Source organism: Ornithorhynchus anatinus, chromosome 2 (genome assembly GCF_004115215.2).
Source record: "Ornithorhynchus anatinus isolate Pmale09 chromosome 2, mOrnAna1.pri.v4, whole genome shotgun sequence".
Taxonomy (NCBI): domain Eukaryota; kingdom Metazoa; phylum Chordata; class Mammalia; order Monotremata; family Ornithorhynchidae; genus Ornithorhynchus; species Ornithorhynchus anatinus.
The window spans coordinates 77340074-77355658 of NC_041729.1; the positions used below are offsets into that span (position 1 = coordinate 77340074).

General features: G+C 40.3%; 1 long non-coding RNA gene across 1 annotated transcript; it reads left to right on the forward strand.

The window, feature by feature from the left end:
- The first annotated feature begins 11755 nt into the window (after nt 1-11755).
- On the forward strand, nt 11756-12644 carry LOC114806570. Its single transcript, XR_003754607.2, has 2 exons — nt 11756-11872; nt 12315-12644. It is a non-coding gene; the product is annotated as an uncharacterized LOC114806570 (long non-coding RNA).
- The last annotated feature ends 2941 nt before the right edge of the window (nt 12645-15585 follow it).

Consider the following 15585-nt stretch of genomic DNA (forward strand, 5'->3'; position numbering starts at 1 on the left):
TAAGCACTTGGGATTGTACACTATAACAACAGAGCTACACAATGAGCTCATGTCTAGAGGGGGAAACAGCATGGTCTAATGGATATAGTACAGGCTTGGGAGTCAGAAGGACCTGGGTTCTAATCCTGACTCTGCACTTGTTTGCTGTGTGTCCTTGGGCAAATCACTTAACTTCTCTGGACCTCAGTTATCTCATCTGTAAAATGGGATTAAGACTGTGAGCCCCCTGTAGGACACAGGCTGTGTCCAACCTGATTAGCTTGTATCTACCCCCACGCTTAAAACAGTGCCTAGTATATATTAAACAGTTAAATCCCATTTAAGAAAAAAAAGGTATTTATTGATGCTTTCCACAGGAGAAAATTTTCTGGAGTCCAGTGGGAGGCAGAGAACAACAGAAGCAAGTGAGAATAGAACATAAACTTGTCTTGCTGCCACTACACCCACTATGTAAGAGACGCATGAGTTGAGGCCTTAACTGGAGAAGAGATTAGAGACCTGGGATTTCTAAGTGGGAGTGAAGTAAATTTTTTAATAAACAGTTTTTCCAAATCACTTAGAAAAACCTATGCAAGCAAGGCACTTTAATCCAAAGACTTTTTCCAGTTCTTTCTGAACATTTTGGAGACAAGGGTCATAGTTTAATAGGGGCTTAGAGAGTTTCAATTTGGCAGAGCGCTTCTTGATTACTAAAAAAAGGAAGGAAAATTTTCATTTATTCTGCTAGACAAGTGTTTCCATGAATGACTATCTATTACAGTTTTTCCATCAGTGTTTTTTCCTGAGAAGGAAGGTTCAGGACTTCATGACTTACTGAGTTAGGAAGGGTAAAGATGGAAGAGCAAATTCAATGAATGTTTTGGTTCTCTTGATTCATTTATCTACTGCAATACCTTGGCCGTTACCTTTCAGCTGTAGTGTCCCCTTGTTCTAAAGCAACTTAAAAAAAAATGTTGGTATTTGTTAAGAGCTTACTATGTGCAGAGCACTGTTCTAAGCACTGGGGTAGATACAGGGTAATCAGGTTGTCCCATGTGAGGCTCACAGTTAATCCCCATTTTATAGATGAGGTAACTGAGGCACCGAGAAGTGAAGTGACTTGCCCACAGTCACACAGCTGACAAGTGACAGAGCTGGGATTCAAACCCATGTCCTCTGACACCCAAGCCCAGGCTCTTTCCAATGAGCCACGCATTTGAGCTTTCTTTCCACTGAATATTTCCTTAGGCAAAGATGCAATTTTCCCTTTTTCTGTATCTTTGTAGGGAGACATTACAATATTGACCCTTTCATTTTGAGATTCTCAGCCCTACTTTTTCCCCCTCCAATTTCAAGGGTTCCAACATTTTTACCTACTATACGTCCAAGAGTTTGTGTCATCAGTCATTCTTGATTATTTTTCTGGGCCAGATTCCAACTCTTAGATTTGGACTCAGTGAAGAGCCTGTCATATCATTTACCTCTTTACCTAGATGGGTAATCTCTTCCCATTTATTCACATTACATGAAGCTAAATTAATGGTATTCAACCTCCTATTTTATTCATTCTGATTGAGCCTCATCCATTACAGTTTGTTTTGTTGGTGGGAAAGAGAAAGAGCTAATAATTTCTTAACTCTGCTGACAATCTCTCAGAGAAGCTGTTCCTGCAGGCTTCCTTCCTTTCCCCCCCACCCCATTTCTCCCCCTCCATATTATCGCCAGCTTCATGCCAGGTAAAGCAGAATGGCCTAATAGAAGAAGTACAAGCCTGGGAATCAGAGGACCTAGGCTCCTCAACTGTAAAATGGGGATGAACACTTGTTTTCCCTCCTACTTAGACTGTGAGCCCCATGTGGGACAAGGACTGCTTAAGACCGAATTATTTTAACTTCACCCCAGTGCTTAGAACTGTGCTTGAGACATAATAAATACCATAATTATTAGGTGAAGTCTTCTCATCTCTCCCTTCCCACATTCACATACACCTGCTTTTCCCTCACCCCTTTGCTCTTAAACTGGGTGGAACCAAATAAAAAGGCAGAATTAAGAAGGTATGAGTATGCTGGTCCCCTGCGCATCCCTAATTGATGGTATTTCCTATGGGCTAAAATACTGCACTGAGCTCTGAGGTGGATATAAAATAATCAGGTTTGACCCAATCCCTATCCCTAAACAGGGCTCACAGTTCAAGGGGAAAGGAAAGCAGGAAATAAATCTTGTGTTTTATGATAGATAAAGGATTTGGACCACATCTGTTCAGTATTTGCACTGTCCAGAAGAAAAAGTATTCATTCATGGATAATTAGCATATATCTATCCTGTTTTCTTCTTCTTTGAACATAAAAAAAAAGTCTCCCCACCTCCCCAGGTCATACTTCACATTGTTGCCCAAATTGTTTTAAATAAAACATACAGTCCATATCTCACCAATCTTCCAAAACCTCCTGTGATTACCCATCTACATCCACATCATACAGAAATTCCTTACTACTGGCTTTAAGACACTCAAACTCTTCCCCTTCCTAATTAACCTTTTTAATCTCCCACTACAACCCAGCCGGCACACTCTGTTCCTCTAATGCCATGGTACTCAATCTAGTCTCTTGCACTATGGACCACTCCTATCTGGAACTCCTTCAGCCTTCAAACCTGACTGACCACCAATCTCTCCATGTTCAGAGCCCTTCTAAAGTCATCTCTCTATAGACTGTAAGGTCATCTCTAGATTGTAAGCTCAATGGGAGCAGGGAATGTGCCTACCGACTCTTGGTACTCTCCCAAGCACTTAGTACTGTGCTCTTACTACCAGTAAGTGCTCAATAAATACCAGTGATTAGTTGATTGTTATCTCCTTCCAGAAGCCTTCCATCACTAACCTCTCATATTTCCACCCTATTCACCCTCCCTTTTTCATTGCCTAAGTACTTGGACATGTACCCCTAGACTGTAAGCTTGCAGGGGGCAGGGAATGTGTCTGTTTATTGTTGTATTTTATACTCTCCCAAGTGCTTAGTACAGTGATCTGCACAAAGTAAATGCTCAATAAATACGACAAAGAAAGATTTGATACCCATCCCAGAACGCTAATGTATCTTTACTGTGCTGCTCTCCATCTGTAATTTGTTTCAATATCTGTGTCCTTCTCTAGTTTGAAAGGTCTTTGTTTCTACCAATTCTATTGCACTGTACTTTCCCAAGTGTTTAGCATGGTGCTCTGCATACAGTACTATTGACCAGAAGTTTTAGCAGGCCCAGAAGTTGCTTCATCTGAAGAACCAATTAGCTTTCATATTTTGACTGATTCTTTCATATCAATCAACAGAAAATTTACTGACAGGATATCTTCATCTTTTGGAATTCTGTTGTACCCTTGAAATCAATGGTGCTTTGGATTTTTATGGCTTGCTGTTAATAGGAACCATACTACAAACCTCTCTGTGTTCTACATTTTATTCTAAACAGACTGTAAATATCGGATAACTAATTATTAGACTTCAGAGAGTCTAATCCCCCTTCACTGGATTGAAGTCAGGGCCACTCCACTGTTTAACCATAAATGAAGACCCAAATCAGTCATCCTATATTTAGGACTACTAAAGGAAATTTAGTCAATCATATTTATTGAGCACAGAGCACTGTAATAATAATAATCATGGTATTTGCTAAGCGCTTCTATATGCCAGGCACTGTACTCAGGACTGTGGTGGATACAAGCAAATCAGCTTGGACAGTGTCCCTGTCCCGCATAGGACTCACAGTCTTAATCTCCAATTTACAGATGAGGTAATAGACCCAGAGAAGTGAAATGACTTGCCCATGGTCACACAGCAGACAAATGTCAGAGGCAGGATTAGAACCCATGACCCTCTGACTCCCAGGCCTGTGCTCTATCTACCACACTGAGTATAATTTAACAGACACTTCCTGCCCATAACTTTCTTACATTCTAGAGTGGGAGATGGGCATTAATATAAATAAAATTACAAATATGTACATAAATGTTGCGAGGCTGGGAGAGGGGATAAAGGGAGCAAGTCAGTGATGTGCAGAAGGGAATAGGAGAAGAGAAAAGGAGGGCTTAGTCAGGGATGGCCTCTTGGAAGAGATGTACCTTCAATAAGGTTGCAAAGGTGGGGAGATAAATTTTCTATCAGATATAACAAGGGAGGGCATTCCAGGGTAGAAGCAGGATGTGGGCAGTGAGATAAACAAGACGGAGGTACAGTGAGAAGGGTAGCATTAAAGCAATGAGGTGTATGGGCTGGGTTGTAGTAGGAGAGGGCAAGGTGATTGATTGCTTTAAAGCTGATGGTAAGGAGTTCGATTCATTCAGTCGTATCTATTGAGCACTTACTGTGTAGAGGGGCAACACTGGACGTTCTTGAGGAGAGGGGAAACATGGTCTGAATGTTTATATAAAAAAGTATTTTGAGCAGCAGTATGGACTGGAGTGGGGAGAGACAGGAGGCAGGGATATTAAAAGGACGCTCATTCAGTAATCACTATGGTATAGAATAAGTGCTTGGATTAACATAGAAGTAGTTTGGGTAGAATGGAAAGGGTGGATTTTAGCAAAATTGTCAAGGTTGAACTGACAGGATGTAGGGAGGGACTGAACATGTGGATTGAATGAGAGGAGTCAAGGATAATGACAAGGTTACAGGCTTATGAGGCAGGAAGGACGGTGGTGCTGTCTATAGTGATACGAATGTCAGGGGAAGGACAGGGTTTGAGTGGGAAGACAGGAGTCCTGTTTTAGACATGTTAAGTTTGAGGTGACTGCAGGACCTCTAACTACAGATGTCTTGAAGGCAGGAGGAAATGTGAGGCTACAGCTATGGAATTCAGTACCCCATCCAGGATCCAATTAAGAGTTCTGTGTAGGTCTCAGGGACCATGACTGAAAAATACCCAAACCAGACAAGATCAAAGTTGGGATTTAATTAGCAACACATAATGGGAAGAGACCACAATAAAGAACACTCAAGACTAGGTTTGCAAGATAATATATAGTCACTGACACTGAAGATGCCATTGCTTAGATGAGGATTTGGTTAAACAAAAGGCAAATGGATAAATCATACTCCCTGGGAATCTTGTTTGGAGAAAAATTAGGAAATAAAACAATCTAAATTATCCCATCAAATAATTGACCACACTTACCCATTCTGGCTTGGTTGGAGCAAAATACCATGCCCTATGAAAGTTTCTTCAGGCTGCACCTCAAAAGGCTAGAAGCAGCGATACAGGTTACTTGTCAACTTCAGTGACCTCACTTCTCTTCACATTGCCATAGGGGAACTTGACTTCTCGCCCAGAGGGCTGACCATTACCCCTTATTGGCAAAGTAGCCACTCCTCTCCCAACATGTTTCAAACAAGCCTTGCTTAGAGGGATTGTGGTCTTCTTGTCAGAGCTGTAGCCGTAGTAATTGAAGTAGTAATTGAAGCATCTGTTAAGCACTTTCCCTGTGCAAACGATTGTTTTATGTGCTGGGGTAGATACAATACAAAGCAGAGACAGATACTATCCTCCATGGAGCTCACCATTTAGAGCAAGGAAAAATTTATTCATTCAATAGTATTTGAGCTCTTACTATGTGCAGGGCAATGTACTAAGCACTTGGAATGTACAGTTCAGCAACAGATAGAGACAATCCCTGCCCAATGACAGGCTCACATTAATCCCCATTTTACAGGAAACTGCTGAGATACAGATAAGTTAAGTGATTAGCCCAAGGTCACTGACCGGGCAAGTGGCAGAGCTGGGATGAGGACCCAGCTTTCCTGACTCCCAATCCTGGTCTCTTTTCATTAGCCCAAGCTGCTTCTCACCTGTGGCCTTGTAACATTAATGTGACTGAAATAGCTTTTCTTTCTACTCGTACAATAAATTAGAGGATTTTGAGGGGTTGAGTGTTTGCTGTCCAAAGGTTAAAAAATCACCTAAGCACTGAGCCATTCTTATGGATCAAAGGACGTTTTAATATATGAGGAAGCCTACAGTGTGGCAAGCTAGACAGCTAGGTCTTCGGTTTGCAGTGTCGTCTAGTGTAAAGAGCATGGACCTGGAAGTCAGAAGGACCTGGGTTCTAATCCTGACTCTACCATGAGAGTACTGTGTGACCTTGGGCAAGTCACTTTATTTTTCTGTGTCATGGTTTCCTCATCCGCAAAATGGGAATTAAGACTGTGAGCCCAATGTGGGACAGGGACTGTGTCCAATCCAGTTACCTTGTAAATACTCCTGTGCTTAGTACAGTGCCTGGCACATAGTAAGCATTTAATACTTATTAATAATAATCATTTTCCTGCTGTGTACAAACTTACCTGATACACCAGAAAGTATCATTTCATATTTTGTCTCTTGGTCACATCTACTGAAAATTACCTCTATTAAGGTGTGCTGGGGTTTTGCACTAAAAAGTCTTGAGAATGAAAAGCCTGGATCTAAGGAATATCATCTAAAGGAGGAATTTAACAAATGAAAATGAAATATTAAAATGGATGAAGCAATTTTCACTAAGACAAAAGAGTCAAGAAGCAGAATGGTTTTCCCTGTAATCTTGATGCAGACATTAGCCACCTATTTTTCACAGTGCAAGGAGCAATCATTTTCAAACATAACTGAACCAAATACCACAGCATTTGAAAAAAAATTTAGTAATCCCTACTTTAGCCTTATCTTGAGTTTAAAGCAGTTGAATCAAACATGTTGCTTTAGGGGACATTATTCTTTTATTTTTAAAATAAGTTACACTTTTAATTGAAAACTGATCATTCAGAAAGTCAAACCACTCTATGGTGTTTAATGTAACAAACTATTCACAACAATTTTTCTGTGGGTCAGGGAAATGTCTAATACATTAAAATTGCTTTGACAACAAAAAATATTTTAGTCAAAGGGTCATGATTTCCCCTTTGTCCTAAAGTTTACCTTTTAACCATGAACATTAGGTGAGCACTTCGACTAAACTTATTTGTTAAAATGTTATTTGGAGATTGGATGATATTTTAAATGGAGTTTAAAATCATCAGGAACCCCCACATGTGTTCATGTTTCCTTATTTAGCCTTCAGAAGTTTCCTTTCCTCACAGGAAGCCCAGCTCAGACACATAGCATTTGATCCTAGGATTTTCAGTTTAATGAGGAACTAGGAGCAGCTGCATTTCATTTCTTTAGATTCCTTACAGATTAGCCACGTCAAAGGCGCCTCAGCACTTTTCAAGCACTTTGTGTATACAGTATTCTAGTCTTTCACTCCTTTTCTGAAACTTAGTCTGATTTTATTTCGAACTGGACACTTTCCAACCTGTCTGATTATATATTATTTGACTCTCAATGCAGATCTAGTTCTTCATAGGATAAAATCACTAAAGTCAAAAAAATGCTGCAAAACTGTGCAGAAACCCAAACTAGAATAATAGGGTTTTGTTTTTTTAAACAGGTAATATAGATACCTAGAATATTTATCGGTGACATGGAACTACTTCCCTGGCAAAGCCTATGCAGGACAGAAAAGAGTAAATACTGAAGTTATATGGAATATTAAACAACATTTTCCTTGCCTTTTATTAACAAGAATGCTAGTCTTGAGGACAGTTAATACCATGTGTGCCCACCCAGAAAAATTCATACTAGGATATATATTCTACTGTTTGAGGAAAAAGCAGGTTAAAAACAAGTATTTGGTGAGCTGGTCAATACTTTTTTTTATAGCTACTTGGAGAGTCAATCTTTTCCATTTATTATTCAGTGTATTTTGGGGTACTGGGTAATTTTAATGTAATAAAAGGAAGATAGTTATATAAGTAATTAATTCTTTAGTTGGGACTAGGATCTAAAATTTCTGACGTCACTTCAAGGCTCACCCACAATACCTCAGAACATGATATCTAATTATTTTGTTTTATATGCCATCCAACAGATCTTTCTTTATCATTCAAAGGAGACTGGCCTTCTACTTTTCTTAGAACCCATTGAAATCGTGTTCTCATTTCTGAGGGAGGAATCATCTCAAACCCTGAGTTTCAGCTTTTTAATAGAAACTCTCTCTTCTAGGGTTTTAATCAGGCCTTTATTAAAAGCTTGCACAATAAATGTTTGTTGTCTGGCTGATGGGCAGCCTGCCTGGGACAGGCATATTATTTTGAAATCTTTTTTTTTTTTCTGTAGAAATTCCATTATCGGTCTAAATATGCATGGGGAAAATCTGTTAGGCAAAACATCAGCAATGTGAATAGTGCAATGAAATCAGAAACAATCTCAATAGTTTGAATTGCAAGAAAAAAAAAAAGAGTGCTATCAAGTTTTCCTAATGTTAACTGGGTCAGTGTGTGAGCTATCATTAGGGGCTGTTAGGCACCACTATTCAAGGAATATAGAGATAACTTAGAAGGTGCAAAGAGTAAAATCAACACAGAAAATAAAATCATAGAGTTGGGAAATAGACCATATGAGGTAAAAAGGATTCTTCAACTAGGCCTAACAAAGCAAGTAAAGACATATTTTAAATGTGTTTCTCGCTTAATACAATGGGAATCACACCTGTATAAATAGAATTTTTTTTCCTGCAAGTGTCCAACAGTTTAGGGAAAAATTGAACTCATGCTCTTTTTTTATGATATTGGTTAAGCACTTAACTATGCATCAAGCACTGTTTTAAGTGTTGGGGGCAGTTAGAAGGTAATTATGTCAGGCACAGTCCCTGTCCCACATGGAACTCACAGTCTTTTCACTTGATTAACCGTAATACAGAGCTGAGATGCCAAGCTCTCACTAGTCAAACAAATTCTTAGTGTGGCTGAGAAAGCTGCTCATATCCCTAACAACAATAACTATGGTATTTGTTGAGTGCTTACTATGTGCCAGGCACTATAATATAACTGTGGTATTTCCTAAGCATTTACTATGCACCAAACACTGTGTTAAGTGCTGGGTAGCTACAATATGAGTACATCAGGCTCAGGCACAGTCCCTGTCCCATATGGGACTCAGGAGAAAAGGTTTTTTTAATCTCCATTTTACAGAAAAGGACACTGAGACACAAAGAAGTTAAGTAATTTGCCCATGTTAAACATAGCAAGCTGAAGAATGGTGATTAGAAGCCAGGTATCCTGATTCCCCCATCTTGTGCACTTTTCTCTAGGCCGTGCTGCTTACTACCCCTTTAAGAGAGAACGATGCACACAACTCCCAGCTGGGAATCATTTAGACAAGGATCCAATCTACCAGCTGTGAATGACTGCCACTAAGAAGAAGCAGAAAGGACTGGCTGGGATGTGTTTTAATGGAGAATGAGAGGAGAAGAGTGGAGCTAACTTGAAATGAACTGGAGAGAGTGAGGTGTATGCCTAGCAAGAACGAGGAGGTACAATCAAGTGGTGAATGTTGAAGAAAGTAAAAGTGTAGTGAAGCAGCATGGCTGTAGCTCTGGGAGTCAAAAAGACCTGGGTTTTAACCCCAGTTCTACCACTTGTCTGCTATAATAATGTTGGTCAGGGCAGTTGGTTGTATTTACAGTCTAGCAGGGGAAGTCACTTCACTTGTCTGGGCCTTAATTACCCATCTGCAAAATGGAGATTAAGAGTGTGAGCCCCATGAGAATCGGGGACTGTGTGCACCCTGACAACCTTGCATCCACCCCACTGCTTAGTACATTGCCTGACACATAGTAAGTACTTAAATATCATAAAAGACAAGCCCAAAGGACTTATCTAATGAAGGGTTGAAATAAGGTACCTGTTTGGATTCCTACCAAGGAGCAGGTGCTAGTGCTTTTTCCAAGAAAAGCTACAATCCCTTATTTTTTTTTTAAAAGAGGCTCTGATAATTTTTTTATTCAGTTCTGTGTATACTATGATAGTCATATTTATATTGCAGGATTAAGGTACATCAAATTTCTTTCCTATTAGTCTTAAGTTTATTTGATAGGGTAAAGTCAAATATGCCTAGTGCACAAGTTCCATTTTGTTTACAAGGAGGATATCTGCAACTCTTTAACAGAAAATTAACATGACCAAAAAGACTAAGGCCCATCTTCTGAAAGTAGGATTCCTGCTCTTGTGAATACAGTAATGGAACAGCCCCTTTCAAACCAAATGTTTGATTTTTGAAACCCAGAATAAGGCTGGAGTAGTGGCCTGATTACTTAAATATGCATTTTTATCAAACTACATAAGGGTTTAGTTCATTTGTGTTTAAAAGTTGTAACTGCTTGACTATGAAACCTAGAGCCTGAGTCAAGATTGATGATGTCACTTATGTTTCTCTTTCCTCCTTTCACCTAGGGAAAAACTACTTCCTTCATTTTAAAGGGTATGGGTTATTTTTTTCTTCTTTAGGAGGTTTTGTTTGGGATAATTTTTAAGACCAATAAGATGTTTTAGTACCAAACCCTATCACATGCAATAGTCTTACTTTGCAATAGAAATGGCTAGGAGACAGAAGCCCATAACCTTGGTTCGTCGTTGCCTCCACTATCTCATTCACCACACACATCCAATCCGTCACCAAAACCTCCCAGGCTCACCTTCACAACATCTCCAAGATCCACCCTTTCCTCTCTATCCAAACCGCTACCTTGTTAGTACAATCACTCATTATACCCTGACTGGATTACTGCATCAGCATCCTTTCTGATCTCCCAACCTCCTGTCACTCCTCACTTCAGTCTAGACTTCACTCTGTGACCCGGATTATCTTTCTACAGAAATGCTCTGGGTATGTCACCGCCTCCTTCTCAAAAGTCTTCAGTGGTTGCATATCAAACCTCGTATGAAGCAAAAACTCCACTATTGGCTTCAAAGCTCTCCATCACCTTGCCCCCTCCTACTTCACCTCCCTTCTCTCCGTCTACAGCCCAACCAGCACACTCCGCTCCTCTGCCACTAACCTCCTCATGATGCTTCGTTGTCTCCTATCTCGCCGTCGGCCACCGGCCCATGTACTGCCTCTGGCCTGGAATGCCCTCCCTCCTCACGTCCAAACTAGCTCACTTCCCCCATTCAAAGCTCTACTGAAAGCTCAGCTCCTCCAGGAGGCCTTCCCAGACTGAGCCCCCCTTTTCCTCTGCTCCTCCTCCCCATTGTCCCTACTCCCTCCCTCTGCTCTACCTCCGTCCCTGCTCCACAGCACTAATGTATATATGTATATATTCTATTTTATTAAGGATGTGTATATATCTAATTCTATATTTTGTGCTATTGCTGTCTGTCTATTTGTTTTGTTGTCTGTCTCCCCGCTTCTAGACTGTGAGCCCGTTGTTGGGTAGGGATTGTCTCTATCTGTTGCTGAATTGTACTTTCCAAGCACCTAATACAGTGCTCTGCACACAGTAAGCACTCAAAAAATGATTGAATGAAGGAGAGTAAATAATCCTCACTTGACTACAAAAGCAGAGTGATTAGCAGATAGAACAATTGATCCCTCTGTGTAGGGTTCTATTCACATCCATATAACTTCTCTGTTTTTTGATGCATTTCATATTCAGACACTGAACCCTCTCAATCCCCAAATTCCTAATACTAGTGAAAATAAATTTGAGACTTTAGAACCACATTATCCTGCACTAAACTCTCAGTAAAATAAGCATAACTTCTGGCAACTTCCAAGATGAAGTATATTCAGGGTCAAATATCTGTACTAAAACATCTTAGTTAACTGCACTGTATTGTGTGATTGACTCTTGAAAGGTAAAAAAAAGTAAAGGTGTATTCTGAAATGTGTTAAAAACTTTACATTCAAACAAGACTTTGTGCTGTTTCCAGGAAAATCCTCTAACTGCAGATTAGATGTTATGAAAACGGGACGCTTGCCCTGCCCTAATTTACCAAATGCTATGCTTGTGTTTTGTGTGCTGTTTCCCTGAGGCTTCAGTCTGATAAAAACGGTAAGAAGCTTCTTTTTAAAAAAGACATTATCTTTTGGTTTTTCAGCTTGTAGTGGGAAGAGAGTAACTGTGTAGACATGCCCTTGGGCCATGAATACACTACTTAAAAATCAGTTTAAAATCCAGCTTTAGTTAGTCAAATCACTTATGGGAAAACAGTTTTAAGAAGCATGCTTTGGTTGACAAACAATGGAGAAGTAGGTTGCTCTAGAGAACAAGTGGAAAGAAAACACTGTAACTTTTACTCTATTGCTGCTTTCAAAATTGAAAATACACTGAAGTGGCAAGGTGCAATAGGAGGTGCTTTGTCTCATGATAAAGCCAAGCAGCTGTACAGGAAAAACAGATGTTTAAAAATAAAATTTGTGGATAAGGTATTTTTTTTTTCCCTTTCCTGATTCTTTTTGACCTGTGGGTTTTTTTTTTTTTTTTTTTTTTTAAGTTTTGTGTGAAAACAGGGCTAGCAGCACATTCATTCCAGAGGTCACTCAGCCCGGGAAGGCGTTGTGGAGAGGATGCCTGTCTGGCAATTATTAGTAGAAGCAACCTGTTTTCCTGAAAAGTTTAAACTTCATTGGAAAGCTGTACTGCCACTTCCTTTTCCAGAAATCAGTGGCAGTAACTTCAATAACCAAACCCAGAAAACATTAAAGTTATTTTTTTAAAGCTGTTTGCTTAGGTTTTAAACAAAGCATGGGAAAGTCATGTGACAAATATTGTGAAATTAAGTTCCCTTGGTGCTTTAGAGTAAATTTACTCTTCTGTGATTTGACTTTATATTATTATTTACTATCTAGGGTAAGTTATCTTTTTACTGCACTATTCTGCCCAAGACTTCAAAGCATCTTTAGCCTTTTTCTGACAAGATCTCCTTTGAGATAAGTTATTAAGGCTGTTCTGAAACTAAGGGTGCTGAGAATGGTTTCCGGTCTGAGAAGTGGTGCTCACTCAAAAAGAATAAGAGAATACAAAGCTGTCATGACTTTTTTTAAAAATGGTATTTAAGTGCTTGCTTAAACACTGGGTTAGCTACAAATTATCAGGTTTGACACAATCAGGGTCCCATATGGAGCTCACAGTCAAGTAGGAGACAGAGCAGGTATTGAATCCCCATTTTACAGCTGAGGAAACAGATGCCCATAGAAGTTGTGACTTGCCTAAGGTCAAAGAGCAAGCAGGTGGCAGATCTGGGATTAGAATCCAGGTCCTCTGGCTTTCAGGCCTGTGCTCTTTCCACTAGGCCACGCTGCTACTCATATCATTATTTAGGCCACTGAGTACAGTGCAACCAATAGTGCTTACAGAACACAAACTGGGTGCAGAGCACTGTACTAAGCACTTGAGTAAATAGAGTTATAAGCCATGTTACCTACCTTCAAGGAGTTTGCAATCTAGAGGCAAAGACAGACACTAAATTTCAGGTAGAGAGAAGAGAATGAAGATGCATACGTATATGAAATAAGTGCTTAAAAATAATGGTCAGAAGTACTACAGGTGGTCATGGACACATAAGTGTGGAGAAAGTACAACAGTGCTAAGGTGGGAGTTGAGAGGACTAAATTACTGGGGAAGGTCTTCGGAAGTGGGTGGAATTTCAGAGGGTTTTGAAGGTGGGGAGAGCTGTGGTCTAGGGCATTGGAAGAGGGAAGGAGTTCCCAGCAGGAGGAAGGACTTGAGCAAGGGGTCAGAGGCAGAAAAGACCAGAGTGAGGCATAGGGAGTAGGTTAGCTTAAAAGGAACAACGAATGAGCTCCCGTGTAGTGGGAAAAGAGTAGGAGAGAGAGAAATAATTGATAGAGTTCTAATAGGAGTTTCAACTTCCCTGGAATCAGGACTCATGAGTTCGAATCCCAGCTCTGCCACTTGTCGGCTGTGTGACTGTGGGCAAGTCACTTAACTTCTCTGTGCCTCAGTTCCCTCATCTGTAAAATGGGGATTAAGACTGTGAGCCCCACGTGGGACAACCTGCTTCCCCTATGTCTACCCAACGCTTAGAACAGTGCTCGGCACATAGTAAGCGCTTAACAAATACCAACATTATTAACTTGTTGAGAAGTTGATTGGGTAACCATCTAAGATTTTTGACGAGTTGGGAGACTTGTGACCAATAACATAATGTGCCGTACTAAGTGTTCTGGAAAGTGTAATAGAAGTAAAGCTGCCCTATATTTTTGTTTTGGAGAAGATGATTAAATGGGTGTTAGCAGCACCACCTTTTGAATAGGAAAGATAAATATACATAATATACATACATGCATAACCTCTTCTTCTAAAGTCACCTAACAAGTCAATGGAAGACCTATGTCTAGAGTCCACAGCTCCTAAACCTTAACCCACTGTGAGTTCCTTAAGCATATTACAAGATTCTCATCAAGTTATGATCCAGTGGGTCCATTTCAACATTTTGATGGATATGGGAGGCTCTGATATCCAACTCTAGATGCCCCTTTGCTGACTAGAGAAGCAGCATGGCCTGGTGGATAGAGCATGGGCCTGGAAGTCAGAAGGACATGGATTCTAATTCTGGCTCTGGCACATATCTGCTATGTAATGTTGGGCAAGTCACTGCTCTATGCTTCAGTTACCATATCTGTAAAATGGGGGTTAAGATTGTGAGCCCTATGTGGGACAGAAACTGTGTCTTATTTGAGAAGAGAGGAGAAGCAGCATGGCATAGGGGATAGAGCATGGCCCAGGAAGTCAGAAGGACATGGTTCTAATCCTGTCTCTGCCACTTGTCTGCAGAGTGACTTTGGGCAAGTCACTTAACTGCTCTGTACCTGTTACCTCATCTGTAAAATGGGGATCAAGACTTTGAGCTCCCGGGTGGGACAGGAACTATGTCCAGCTTGATTTACTGGTAACCATCTCAGAGCTTAGTACAGTGCCTGGCACATAATAAGCACTTAAATACCATAATTATTATTATTAGCTTATCTCCTCCAGTGCTTAGTTCAGTGTCTGGTACATAGTAAGTACTTAACAAATAACATTAAAAAAAGTAACAGATCATTGTTATTAATTTTATATTATTGCTATAACCTTCAGGAGAAGCAGCGTGGCTCAGTGGAAAGAGCACGGGCTTTGGAGTCAGAGGTCATGGGTTCGAATCCCGGCTCGGCCACTTAGCTGTGTGACTGTGGGCAAGTCACTTAACTTCTCTGTGCCTCAGTTACCTCATCTGTAAAATGGGGATTAAGACTGTGAGCCCCACGTGGGGCAACCTGATTCCCCTGTGTCTACCCCAGCGCTTAGAACAGTGCTCTGCACTTAGTAAGCGCTTAACAAATACCAACATTATTATTATTATTATTATTATTCAGCATTTACTATGTGCTTTATACAGGGATAGATTCAAGCTTACAAGATTGGACAAAAACTCTTCCCACAGGGGACTCGATTTATTTTCTTACCACTTTAAAGGCGAAGAAACTGAGGCCCAGAGAGACAAATTTTCCTGGTTCACAACATAGTTTAGGGGCGGAGATAGGACTTAGAAACTGTATCTTCTGATTCCCAGTTCCATGCCGAGAAGCAGCATGGTGTAGTGGATAAAGTACTAAATCCCACGACTTTTATGCTTCAAAGTGGAAAACTAGAAGAGGGAGACAGCTCTCTCTCCATACCTCCAAGAATGCATGACTGTTCTCCCAAGAGCCTCATTCAGGAGAGTTGGACTCAATGTTATTCTCTTCCTGTCTTTTCAGCTTCAT